This window comes from Microcaecilia unicolor, chromosome 3, assembly GCF_901765095.1.
Source record: "Microcaecilia unicolor chromosome 3, aMicUni1.1, whole genome shotgun sequence".
In the NCBI taxonomy this organism is placed as follows: domain Eukaryota; kingdom Metazoa; phylum Chordata; class Amphibia; order Gymnophiona; family Siphonopidae; genus Microcaecilia; species Microcaecilia unicolor.
The window spans coordinates 266956530-266968855 of record NC_044033.1 but is presented as its reverse complement, the minus strand read 5'-3'; the positions used below and the strand labels follow the sequence as shown (position 1 = coordinate 266968855).

The following is a 12326-nucleotide window of genomic DNA, read 5'->3' as shown; positions in this document are numbered from 1 at the left end:
ACAGTGTTTACAGGTACATACTTTCAGGATATACTATGGCCACCTCCTTGGTGATTGCCAGGTAGGAGTATGCTGTGTTTATTTTATTTTTAAGCATTTAGTTCACATTTTTTTTTTCCAATACAGATTAAACCATCCAACAATAAAATTAATTAAAAGAAAACTAACACAGCATACTCCTACCTGGCACACCACATATTTTAACTTGAAGCATCTCTATGTTTCTTAATCACTAGTTTCGTTGCTCCTAAACTAGTGATATTCACTGTCTAGGAAATCTAAAAGATTTTGCTTCAGTTAATGAGTCTGGCTGCTCTGGCAAAGCAGAAACTAAAGATCTGATGCCGCTATCAACATTACTGTTCAAACGGAACAATCCTTATTAAATTTCCTGACAAAAGTGTTTGAATTATTGAAGTAAAAGCACTAGGGGCCCTGTTTACTAAGGTGCGTTAGTGTTTTTAGCAAGCCTACACTTAGTTGCTTTGGATTACAATTTTCATTTGACATTAAGTGGATTATATTGACTATTTGCTTTAAGGAAGAATTGAACTGCCTGTTGCAGAATTTTCAATAATATTTGGGTATTTTTGCATAACTCTCTGGACTGGAGTTTTCTTTGAGTGAGAGTGAAATTCATGGATTCCCAGACTGGTAAAGAAAAAAAAGATTAGAGAGTAAAAGAGAAATAAAGCCCCGGCTCATAACCCTTCGGCCTGCGCCCAGCTCAGTAAGTCAAAAGGACTAAGATCTTGATAAGATGTGAAGTTTTCTTTATGGCCTTGCTTCGAGCTAGCTGGTGCCTGAACAGTGTGTGATGAGACCAGGATTACACTTTTATTAAAGAGAGCTATGAGAGACGTAGAATCATTGTAGGACTTACGAGCACATGTGTTGGCTTACAGGCCCTGCGTTGATGTAACTGGGGGTTGCCTAATGCATTCCCGGAATGTGGATATTCATAAAAATATAAGCATTGCCATATTGGGACAGGTTGAAGGTCCATGAAGCCCAGTATCCTGTTTCCAACAGTGGCCAATCCAGGTCACCCCTGCTTCCCTTCGACCCTCCTCCTGTTCCCTGATACACACCTACCTCAGATCAGACCACACTACAACCTGTATTTATCAGCCAAACTGGCGAATGCCATTACGGTACCATGTAAGCCACATTGAGCCTACAAATAGTGGGGTACAAATGTAACAAATAAAAATCTATCAGAGAGGCAACAGTCCATACTGTTCAGAAACACTTCATCGTCACCATGGGTGTTGACCTGCGGGGTACCACAAGTTTTGATACTGTTGTCTATTCTGTTTAATATGTACTTGAAGCTACTAGCCAAGCTGATTCAGTCGATGGACACTCATTTCTGCATCCATGTGCAGCTACTCCTACCCAGCGGTGTACTGGAGTGGGCTGTTATGGGCTTCCTCTGTGACCTGGTTGAATGAGTCCCAGATGGATGTGCATGGTGAGGAAGAGGAAGTATTCTCTTCATTAGCTGGTGGAAGCTCTGATGGGACTATCTGTAGGTCTTGATGGAGACCTTTAATTTTGTTGGCAAAGTATGTGGCAGAATCATTGCTAGTTAGTTGTGACCGGCAAGGCTGGTTCTGTTTTGGGGTTTGCAGTAGGCTGTTTACTGTTTTTTTTTTTTTAATAATTTTTTATTAAACACTCTATCAATGATATAATATACACACACTCAGCCAACCAGCTGCGCAGTTGTACAAACAAAGTGAACTTCAATTCAACCAGTTTCAAAACATAGGTGATTTTCTCACCTACCTCCCGGCTGTTTACTGTTTTAAATAGTTGCTTGGTTGAATTTGCAGCTTGTTCTAAATGTTGAGAGAAATATTGTTTTTTGGCTGTTAAAGCCTGGTGGTACATTTGCCATGTTTTTCTTACAGTTGAGCCTGTCTTCTTCTAAGTGAGATTTTCGCCATTTTCTTTCAAGTTGACATTCTTGATGCTTAAGAACTCGTTCTGGGGAGAACCATGGGGAACGTACGTTTTTAGAGCACAGGACCTTTAGAGGGGCCGTTTTTTCCAATGGCATTGCTAAGCATGCTTTCCAGATATCAAACTGTTCTGATATTGTCATCTTCTTTTCATCCACATAGGGGTAGGACAAGGTTTCCAGGAAGTTATCAGCAGTCAGATTTCTTGTGTCTCGGATTTCCTTCTAAACTTTGGGCTCATCTGTTTTATGTGGTCCTTAATAGAAAATGTGGTTAGAAAATGATCAGTCCATGATTGAGGTGTTGTCTTGGTGCCACCAACCTTGTGTTCAAAGATGTCGACCCCTTTGCAGAACACCAAGTTTACCATATGGTCTTTTTCATGGGTTGGATTTGATCATCTGAATGAATCTTAGAACTGCCATTGTATCAAGGAATGCAGCAGTAGTAGTGCTTGGAGTTTCAATGTCTAGGTTAGTCTTCCATGATTAGTAACCTAGGGTAGCTCAGGGTTACCTCTATTACCAGATTCAGCAATTCTTGTACAGATGATGGGTTGTTGCGAAGTGCTCTGTAGACCACAAGCAGCCACACTGGGTCCTTATCTCACTGGATCCTTCTCTTCCAGATGGATTAGGAGGCATTCTGACTCAGACAGGTGGGGGATGGAAACTCTGTGCAGTTTAAATTACTATCGGATCAGGACTGCTACCTCTTCATCCTACTTCCGTTGTCTTGGTTGGTGCAGGATAGTGAATCCTATGGTGCATAGCTCAGCCAATGGTACTCTATTCTATTCAATTATGATTACTTCTATACCGCTTTCATATACGTTCAAAGCGGTTTACAGTAGGATTAAATATGTTATATAGATATGAGTCACAAATTATTTAGTAAAACTTCAGACCTAATTCTAAACAGATAAGATTTTAAAACTTTATGGGAAAGTTTGTAAATAGATATCAATCTTATGAATAATGGTATTTTATTCCAAATTTTAGGACCTTAAATGCAAATAGTAGGACACCTGTGAAATGAAGAAAGTCTCTTTCTCCCGCACCCAGTCTCAGAGGAGTGGCGTGCCAGTTCTTACCTACCTCAACCACCACAGTCCCTGCCCAAACAGTATCACAGGACTACAACTATTAACTACTGAGTTAATACAATTCAATGAGAACTGTAGTTGCTATGTTTGGCTACTTAGAATGAACAGTCAATAAACAAGTTTTGCTGATTGCTTTTATTGGAGTAAGATATCTACATCATGTTTGCTGACTCTTATTTCTACTTAAGGAAGGAATATTGGTTCCAGTACAGGAACTGCATAATTCACTGCTTCACATAATCTGAGGGAACTATTGCAGAGTGTGAAACAAACTATCTAATATAATATTCGTACCTCCAACGTTCCGAAGCCGACTCCGTGGCAGTGAAGCCGTGTAGTGTTCCTGGGGTTCGTAATCGCCCCGCCCTCGAGGGAACTCTGTATAGTTGCCAGGGAAATACACACACACTGATGCAGGACATGGGGGAGGCTATGAAGGAAGAGAGACACCAGATTGCCCAACAGAAGGGAGGAGCTGCGAAGACAAGTGTGGCGAATTCGGATGCATCAGGGCGGAGGGAGGAGACGCGGGAAAGGAGACACCAGATTGGCTAGAAGAGGGGAGGAGCTGCGAAGACAGGAGCGGCGAATCCGGACAAGTCAGGGCCGAGCCAGTGTGAGGCCAGCTGTGACGCAGGGAGCCAAAGAAAATATCAAAACAGCCCAGCCTGCGTGTGCCGGAGGTGCGCGCCGCGTGGCTATGGCAGCCCTGGCTCCGTGTTCTCCAATGACGCCGCCTGGACAGAGGTAGAGTGGAGGGGGGGGCCCTGGACCCTTGCTAGCGCCCGTTTCCTTTCTGTTCGGGGATCCTGGAACTCGAAGGGGAGAGGAGGGGCTCCTGGAACTCAAAGGGGAGGGGGTCAGGGGTCCTGGAACTCAAAGGGGAGGGGTCAGGGGTCCTGGAACTCAAAGGGGAGAGAGATGGAGGGAGGGGGGCCCTGGAGATGGGTGGATGGAGAAGAGGCCAGGGGAGAATGCAGAGTTGATGCACATGTAGGGGGGGAGGGCAAGGGACAGAGGAGAATTGCTGCACATGGATGGATGAAGGGGGCAGAGCACAGCGGACGTTTGCTGCATATGGATGAATGCAGGGGAGAGCGCATAATTGGTGCACACGAGACACACACTACACTCTCTCACTCACACAGACAGACACACTTTCTCTCTCACACATACTCACTCTCTGACACATACTCATTCACTCTCTCACACATACTCACTCCTAACAGTTCCCTTAAAAACATAATTGCCATTAGAAGACAACCTTGCTAGCGCCCGTTTCATTTCTTTCAGAAAAGGGCCTTTTTTTTTTTTTTTTAACTAGTTCTTAGATAAATCTTTTGTCCCTTGTTAGTGAGATGAACTCCAGTAAGCAACACAGGCTGATTAAATTGTACACAGGACCTCAGATCTCTTATGTTAACTATTCAGAGAAGATATTCAAAGAATAGCCATGATCAGTATGTACAAAAATGAATTCTGCAAAGTTGTATGATCTGAAAAACATAGTGAAGAAGTTGTTCAACAAAGTGAGGACTGGAGTAGCCAAGGAAATGATCTGTTGTAAATTTCATCAGCAATTCTCTTTCAATAGGTGATGTGACAACTGCCATTAATAATAAGGTACAGTACTCGCAGCACATGTCGATTACCCTCACCCTCTTAGCAGCTGTATTTGTAACAGGCACACATCTTCTTTAAATGCTTCCCAAAGGTAGACCAAATCCTCTGTCTGTAAGCTGTCTACAAGCTGTATACATGATAAATGTTACTGTTACACTAGTTCTCAAATTCTCCACTGAATGAGTCACAAAATTTATCACACATACTAGCACCCTTCTTATACATAAACATTTAATAAAATATATAAACAGAAAAAATGTAAAATCATTCCTTTTTAGGCATCTGTTTTCCTCAGGGAGAGAGAGAGGGAGAAAGAGAGAGACAGAGAAGGAATGCCTCATGTCCCGCCCTGTCAGTGAACTTTTTGCAGCAAGCTCCCAAGTTTACTATGTGGGGCCTCAGTGGTAGCAGAGATAATGAATTACAGCATGAGAGAAGGAGCTGCAAAAAGCATGTGGGAAAACATTGGGTCTTCTCTGAGCAGTCCTAAGGGGACTGGAACCCTTCAAACAATATTTTTAAATAAAGAGATAAGAAGTTCTTAACTCACACACAGCTCTTAAAGGTCCTATACATTCTCAAAAGGAGAAAATAATTCTAGTCGAAGATAAATTCCTACACAATGCAAAGGCTTAATATGTGCCAAAAGAAAGTATACCCTCAAAGCTCCAAGTTCACTCTAGGTTCCACAGGGACTCGGAGAGCAGCCTGGGGCACTGTAAGCCACAAAATCTTGGCAAGAACAGATACCCCAGGGAATAAGAGAAAATAAGTACAATTTAGAAAAATAGTAAACTAAACATCACAAAAAAAAAGCAAAGAGGATGCCTTTTACAGAAGATGCTACCTAATGAACACAACAAAAAGTGTAGCCCTAACTTAACATTTCTTCAAATACGCTTAAATTATATATATCATCTTAAGTTCAAAAGCAGTGGCATACATTCCACCAAAGAAGCGCCCATGATGCAGGGGACCAAGGCATTTACTGGTCAGCCCACCAACCCAGACCTGCTATATCAGTGTAGGGCAGTTGTGAATCCAGCAGTATGAGTGCATGCTTGGATTCACAGTACTACTACCTCCACCAATAGGATTTTCCCTCTGGTCCAAATTTGGTGGTAGGCAGATAGATCAATATCCAACCATTTGTATATTCTAGCCTCTTCCAAAAAGAGGGAGAAACTAGGAGGGACATATTATAAATATAGGAAAGGAACTGGTAGTAGAAGAAAAATCCATCGACTATAAAACCTTGACTCACCTTAGGAATATTGTCCTAGGTTCCAGATCTTCCCCAGCCTCCTCCTTAAGCATAAAGGGAAACTTCCAGCGTAAGTTTATATTTATTTATTTATTTAATAGCCCGCCTTTATCCAAGGTGAATAAAACAACTACTACTAATAATAATAATTTCAAAAGCGCTACTAGACATACGCAGTGCTGTACACTTGAACATGAAGAGACTGTCCTGTTTGTCTGTCCTAATTAGATTGTAAGCTCTGTCGAGCAGGGACTAACAAGAAATAAGGGAATAATAAAGTGAGGATGATAAAATAAGGGTTCTAAACAAGTGGATAAGGGTTAGGAGTTAAAACAGCATCAAAAAGGTGGGCTTTCAGCTAAGATTTGAAGATGGCCACAGATGGAGCTTGACGTACCGGCTCAGGAAGTCTATTCCAGGCATATGGTGCAGCAAGATAAAAGGAACGGAGTCTGGAGTTAGCAGTGGAGGAGAAGGGTGCAGATAAGAGATTTACCCAGTGAACGGAGTTCCCGGGGAGGAATGTAGGGAGAGACAAGAGTGGAGAGGTACTGAGGAGTTGCAGAGTGAATGCACTTATAGGTCAATAAGAGGAGTTTGAACTGTATGTGGAAACAGATAGGAAGTGACTTGAGGAGAGGGCTACTATGAGAATGACACTGGCAGAATATTAGTCGTGCAGCAGAATTTTGAACAGATTGAAGAGGAGAGAGATGGCTAAGTGGGAGACCTGTGAGAAGCAAGTTGCAATAGTCTAAGCGAGAGGTGATAAGATTATGGATGAGGGTTCTGGTAGTGTGCTTAGAAAGGAAAGGGGGAATTTTGCTGATATTATAGAGAGAGAAATGACAGGTTTTAGCAGTCTGCTGAATATGTGCAGAGAAGGAGAGGGAGGATTCAAAGATGACCCCAAGGTTACAAGCTGATGAGACAGGAAGAATGAGAGTGTTATCCACAGAAACAGAGAATGCGGGAGGGGAGAGGTTGGTTTAGGGGGAAAGATAAGAAGCTCAGTCTTGGTCATGTTTAGTTTCAGATGGCGCTGAGACATCCAGGCAGCAATGTCAGACAGGCAGGCTGATACTTTGGCCTGGATTTCGGCTGAGATTTCTGGTGTGGAGAGTAGATCTGGGAGTCATCAGCGTAAAGATGATACTGAAAACCATGGGATGAGATCAGAGTACCAAGGGAAGAAGTATAGATTTTTTATTACATTTGTACCCCGCGCTTTCCCACTCATGGCAGGCTCAAGTGGCTTACATGGGGCAATGGAGGGTTAAGTGACTTGCCCAGAGTCACAAGGAGCTGCCTGTGCCTGAAGTGGGAATCTAACTCAGTTCCTCAGTTCCCCAGGACCAATGTCCACCACCCTAACCACTAGGCCACTCCAGATGGAGAAAAGAAGAGGTCCCAGGACAGATCCCTGAGGTACACCAACTGACAGTGGGATAGAAGTAGAGCAGGATCCACTAGAGTATACACTAAAGGTACGCTGGGAGAGATAAGAAGAAAACCAGGAAAGAACAGAGCCCTGACATCCAAGTGAGGACAGCGTATCAAGGAGTAGGCTGTGATCAACAGTGTCAAAAGCAGCAGATAGATTGAGAAGGATGAGGATAGAATAGAGACCTTTGGATCTGGCCAGGAACAGATCATTGGAGACTTTAGCAAGCGCTGTTTCAGTTGAATAAAGCCAGATTGAAGTGGATCAAGAATAGCTTGAGATGAAAGGAAGTCAAGACAACGGCAGTGAACAGCACATTCAAGAATCTTGGATAGGAAAGGGAGGAGGGAGATGGGGCAATAGTTGGAAGGACAGGTAGGGTAAAATGAAGGTTTTTTTAAGGAGTGGTGTGACTACAGCATGTTTGAAGGCATCAGGAACAGTCACAGTGGACAGTGAAAGATTGAGGATATGACAGATAAAGGGGATGACAGTAGGAGAGATACTGTTAACTAGATGGGTGGGAATAGGATAGAGGAACAGGTAGTTAGTTTCGAGGAGGAAATATCAATAGAAATCAAACAAAATAAAACATGGAAAAGAAAATAAGATACCTTTTTATTGGACATAACTTAATACATTTCTTGATTAGCTTTCGAAGGTTGCCCTTCTTCGTCAGATCGGAAATCAACCTTCGAAAGCTAATCAAGAAATGTATTAAGTTATGTCCAATAAAAAAGGTATCATCTTATTTTCTTTTCCATGTTTTATTTTGTTTGATTTCTATTGATAACCTTAAGAGTGGACTAACACGGCTACCACACTCCTCTACTTGAGGAGGAAATAAGATGTGTAGTTTCCTCTTCAGTGATTTCAGAAAGGAAGAAAAGGAGGCAGGGGTTGGAGGGTTGAGACACGACAATACAAACTCAAAAACACAATAGCATCAGTTCAGCATAAATACTTCAAATGATACAGTACACTGCTGAGATTTCAAAAACAAAAGGTAGCTTGAAGTCTGGCCACAGAAAGAATACTAGCTCTGATCATTTGTAATCGCAAACGCCTCAACTCAGCTACTGAAAGTAAACCAGCATGAGAACAAGAACATAAGAATAGCCATACTGGGTCAAACCAATGGTCCATCTAGCCCAGTATCCTGCTTCCAACAGTGGCGAATCCAGGTCACAGGTACCTGACAGAAAACCAAACAGTAGCAGCATTCCATACTACCAATCCAGGGGAAAACAGTGGCTTCCCCTGGATTGGTAGCATGTCCGTTTCAATAACAGATATGGATTTTTCCTCAAGGAACTTGTCCGAACCTTTTTTAAACCCAGATACGCTATTCACTGTTACCACATCCTCCGGCAGTGAGTTTCAGAGCTTAACTATTCTTTTAGTGAAAAAATATTTCCTCCTATTTGTTTTAAAAGTATTTCCATGTAATTTCAAGGAGTGTCCCCTGGTCTTTGTACTTTCTGAAAGAGTGAAAAAATTCTATTCACTTCTACCTGTTCTACACCACTCAGGATTTTGCAGACATAGTAAACATAGTAGATGACGACAGAAAAAGACCTGCACGGTCCATCCAGTCTGCCCAAGAAGATAAATTCATATGTGCTACTTTTTTATTTGTACTGTCCTCTTCAGTGCACAGACCGTATAAGTCTGGCCAGCCCTATCCTCGCCTCCCAACCACCAGCTCTGGCACAGACCCTATAAGTCTGCCCAGCACTATCCCCGCCTCCCAACTACCAGTCCCGCCTCCCACCACCAGCTCTGGCACAGACCGTATAAGTCTGCCCAGCACTATCCCTACCGCCCAACCACCAGCCCCGGCACAGACCGTATAAGTCTGCCCAGCACTAGTCCCACCTCCCAACCACCAGCCCCAGCACAGACTGTATAAGTCTGCCCAGCACTAGCCCCGCCCCCAACCACCAGCTCTGCCACCCATTCTAGGCTAAGCTCCTGAGAATCCCTTCCTTCTGCACAGGATTCCTTTATGTTCATCCCACGCATGTTTGAATTCCGTTACCGTTTTCATCTCCACCACCTCCCGCGGGAGAGCACTCCAAGCATCCACCACCCTCTCCATGAAAAAATACTTCCTGACATTCTTCTTGAGTCTGCCCCCCTTCAATCTCATTTCATGCCCTCTCGTTCTACCGCCTTCCCATCTCCGGAAAAGGTTTGTTTGTGGATTAATACCTTTCAAATATTTGAACGTCTGTATCATATCACCCCTGTTTCTTCTTTCCTCCAGGGTAAACATATGTTCTCCATCATATTCCCCCTCAGCCATGTCTTTCCAAGCTGAAGAGCCCTAACCTCTTTAGCTTTTCCTCATATGGGAGGAGTTTCATCCCCTTTGTCATTTTGGTCACTCTTCTTTGAACCTTTTCTAAGTCTATCTTTTTTGAGATATAGCAATACTCAAGGTGAGGTTGCACCATGGAGCGGTACAGAGGCATAATAATATTCTTGATCTTATTTTTCATTCCTTTCCTCATAATTCCTAGCATCCTGTTTGCTTTTTTGGCCGTCACCGCACACTGGGCAGATGATTTCAGTGTATTGTCTACAATGACACCTAGATCTTTTTCTTGAGTGCTGACTCCTAAGGTGGACCCTAGCATCAGATAACTATGATTCAGATTGTTCTTCCCAAATTGCATCACTTTGCATTTGTCCACATTAAATTTCATTTGCCATTTTGAATGCCCATTGTTCCAGTTTCCTAAGGTCTTTCTACAATTTTTCACAATCTGCATGTGTTTTGACAACTTTGAATAGTTTTGTGTCATCTTTAAATTTAATCACCTCAATTGTCATCCCGTATTCCAGATCATTTATTAATATGTTAAACAGCACTGATCCCAGTGGCACTCTACTATTCACCCTCCTCCATTGAGAGAAATGATCATTTAGCCCTACCCTCTGTTTTCTGTCCAATAACCAATTCTTAATGCACACCAGAACATTTTCTCCTATCCCATGACTTTTTAATTTTCTCAGGAGTCTCTCATGAAGGACTTTGTCAAAACTTTCTGAAAAATGAAGATACATACCTGTAGCAGGTATTCTCCGAGGACAGCAGGCTGATTATTCTCACCATTGGGTCGTCGTCCGCGACGGGCCAGGAGACCGCAAAATCTTGAGAGCAAACGAAGAAGTGTCTCGAATGCACTGTCACACGGGCAGAACACACCGCGCATGTGCAAACGGCTTCCCGCCCACGACACAAGCGCGAGTCCCTCAGTTTAATGAAAAGCAAATCAGAAACTAGAACAACTCCAAGGAGAGGAGGGTGGGTATGTGACAATAATCAGCCTGCTGTCCTCGGAAAATACCTGGGCACCATATATCTTTTAAATAGTTATGCGGGTGGTGGCCGATATTAAGTATCAAGTTGTGATCAGGTTCAAGCACAAAGGATACCAGGAGAGATGTTTCCCAGATACGAAATCCAAAGCGGTCTCTAAGAGCACCATGTACCTGGCTACTATTTCTTCCAGCAATCTTTCCAGCAGAAGTTGTTCTCAAATAAATGGTCCTAGTTACAGGTGTCAAATTGTCAGATGGTAATCCCAATACCTCTCTCAAATACCATTTCACCATATCTGTTGGAGAAGTTAATGGTGATTTTGGAAAATTGAAAAATCTTAGGTTTTTCTTCTTGTTTGGTTCTCCAAATATTCAATTCATCTCTACATTAAGGTCTTTTCTTTAATATGAACCATATCCAAAGTTTTTAATCTCTTTTGAGTCTCCACCTGATCTAATCTGGAGGAATGTCGACTCTTTGCTTGAGATTGCCGCTAACTCGGAATTAAATCTTCTGACATCTTAGAGCCTAATAGTCAGACCACGGGAATTAGCCCAGCTAACTTCTGCAGTTGGTGCTGAGCCCGGATATTCAGCGCCGAGCCGTTTCCAGTGACCAGCATTGAATATCTGGTTTATTTTGACTGGTTCAAACTTAACTGGCTAAAGATAGGCCTGATATACATGTGGCCAAATATGGCTACCAAACATAAACTGAAAATCGTCAGCTTGCCGGTTATGTCATGCAATATAAACGGCTAGCTGCTAACCACAAATTTTCAGTGGGTCATAGCTGCTGAAAATTTGTGGATAGCTGGTTATGGTGGATTTAACCGGCCAGGAGCTGATCCTGGCTGTTTAAATGCTTTTGAATATTGAGGGTTGTAAATCAATACCTTTAGGGATTTATCCAGCCCAAATTCCCAAATTTGATCCATCTCAATGACTGCTGATCTCACATCCATTCATGTCACTCCAGGCGGGCCTCCGCTGTTCCAGGGTTCTCCAGGAACACACCAGTCTGCTGTCACAATGGTGACTGTTCCCTTGTCTGTGCTCACCTCGCCCTCTGGTGGCCAGAACCGGTGGCTGCTATGAACTGTCACCCGTTCCAGACTTCAGCCGAGTCCGGTCCGGATCTTCCGGGCTGCCAGACTTGCTTCTCTTGTTTGTGCCTGAACAGCACCCGTAGCTGCCTTGTGATTCCTGCATCTGAACTTCAGCAACTGATGGGCTTTATTAATCTCCTGGAAACTTCTGTGTTGGCCATTGCATCGTCTAAGGTCCCTGGTTTTTGGTGCTTTGTTGCACTTCTGCCTAGTCTGGTTTCTTGTTTGAGTTTCTTGTCCGGTTCTAGTTAGTCTGTATGTAGTTTGGCTTAGGTTTATTGCTTATTTCTTAGTCTTGTTTCTGGTTTGTATTCCTGGTCTAGTTTCTGTTTGTCTGTGTCTCTCTCTTAGTGGCTGCTTGACAGCTTTCAGTTGTCCTTTAGCTTGTCCATTTCCTGCCTTGTTTAGTGTTGTCTGTCTGTGAGTTCTAGCCCAGTTTCCTGCCTTGCTGCCCATGTATATTCCTTTCCCCTCTGACCCTCAT

General features: G+C 43.0%; 1 protein-coding gene across 1 annotated transcript in view; it reads left to right on the top strand.

Annotated features, from left to right (window-relative positions):
- The window catches only part of LOC115464620 (nidogen-1-like), a 183136-nt gene that overhangs the window by 166983 nt on the left and 3827 nt on the right, over positions 1-12326 (top strand).